The sequence below is a fragment of the Tribolium madens genome, unplaced genomic scaffold (assembly GCF_015345945.1).
Source record: "Tribolium madens isolate multiple individuals breed KSU strain unplaced genomic scaffold, Tmad_KSU_1.1 Scaffold_7;HRSCAF=85;Tcas5.2_LG10, whole genome shotgun sequence".
NCBI lineage: Eukaryota > Metazoa > Arthropoda > Insecta > Coleoptera > Tenebrionidae > Tribolium > Tribolium madens.
Genome location: NW_025401050.1, coordinates 10,445,079 through 10,446,629, shown reverse-complemented (window position 1 = coordinate 10,446,629; position 1,551 = coordinate 10,445,079). Strand labels below are relative to the sequence as shown.

The 1,551-nt window shown below is 28.1% G+C and overlaps 1 protein-coding gene across 1 annotated transcript in view; it reads right to left on the bottom strand.

The window, feature by feature from the left end:
- The window catches only part of LOC123010204 (3'-5' RNA helicase YTHDC2-like), a 15,855-nt gene that overhangs the window by 1,394 nt on the left and 12,910 nt on the right, over positions 1 to 1,551 (bottom strand). The window lies entirely within an intron of this gene.

Genomic DNA, 1,551 nt, shown 5'->3' with positions numbered 1-1,551 from the left:
CTTTTCTCCATGTTTTTCTATCTTGCTTTTTGCTTCCTTTATATTTTTCGTCTTCTTCTACCTTATATTTTTTGTCTTCTATCATTTCTATCTTTCATCTGCTTTCTTCTATATTTTACCTTCTATCTTCTTTAATTTTTATGTTTTATTTTCTCTATCTTCTATTTTTTATCTTCTCTATTTTCTGTTTTCTTGTGTCCATACTTTCTTCTATCTCTTTTCACTTTCATCTTAGGTCTTTTTCCATCTTTCTCATCTATTTACATTTTTCTTCTTTTCTCTATGATTTTTTATCTTGCTTTTTGTCTCCTTTATACCTTTTGTCCTTTTCTACCTCCTAAGTATTTTTAACCTTCTATCTCTTGCATCTTCTATCTGCTTTCTTCCTTCTATTTTCTCTATCTTTTATCTTTTCTGTTTTCTGTTTTTTGTGTCCATACTTTCTTCTATCTCTTTTCCCTTTTATCTTGTTTTTCTTTCATCTTTGTTATATTTTTACATTCTTCTTTTTTTCTTCATGTTTTTCAATCTTACTTGTGGTCTTCTTCATACCTTTCGTCCTCTTCTACCTTCTATTTTATATCTTCTATTTTTACCATTTTTTGTCTGCTTTCTTACATCTTTTATTTTCTATCTTCTCTATCTTCTATTCTCTATCTTTCCTATTTTCTGTCTTTTGTGTCCACACTTTCTTCAACCTTTTTTCCCTTTCCTCTTGATTCTTTTTCCATCTTTGGTATCTTTTTACTTTCTTTTTCCTTTTTTTGTGTTTTTCTCTTTTGCTTCTTGCTTCCTTTATATTTTTTGTCCTCTTCTATCTCAAATTTGTTGTCTTCTATCATGTCTATCTTTCATCTGCTTTCTTCTATCTTTTACCTTCTATCTTCTCAAATTTTTATGTTTTATTTTCTCTATCTTCTATTCTCTATCTTTTCTATTTTCTGTTTTTTTGTGTCCATACTTTCTCCTATCTCTTTTCCCTTTCATCTTAGTTCTTTTTATTTACATTTTTCTTCGTTTCTCTATAATTTTTTATCTTGCTTTTTGTTTCCTTTATACCTTTTGTCCTTTTCTACCTTCTAAGCATTTTTTACCTTCTATCTCTTGCATCTTCTTTCTGCTTTCTTCCTTTTATTTTCTCTACCTTCTATCTTTTCTATTTTCTGTCTTTTGTGTCCATACTTTCTTCTATCTCTTTTCCCTTTCATCTTGTTTTTTTTCATCTTTGTTATATTTTTACATTCTTTTTTTCTCCATGTTTTCCAATCTTACATGTTGTCTTCTTCATACCTTTCGTCCTCTTATACCTTCTATTTTTACCATTTTCTGTCTGCATTCTTACAACCTTTAKCTTCTATCTTCTATTCTCTATCTTTCTTATTTTCTGTCTTTTGTGTCCATACTTTCTTCTACTTTATTTGACTTTTTTCTTTATTCTTTTACTATCTTTGTTATSTTTTTACATTCTTCTTCTTTTCTCCATGTTTTTCTATCTTGCTTTTTGCTTCCTTTATATTTTTCGTCTTCTTCTACCTTATATTTTTTGTCTTC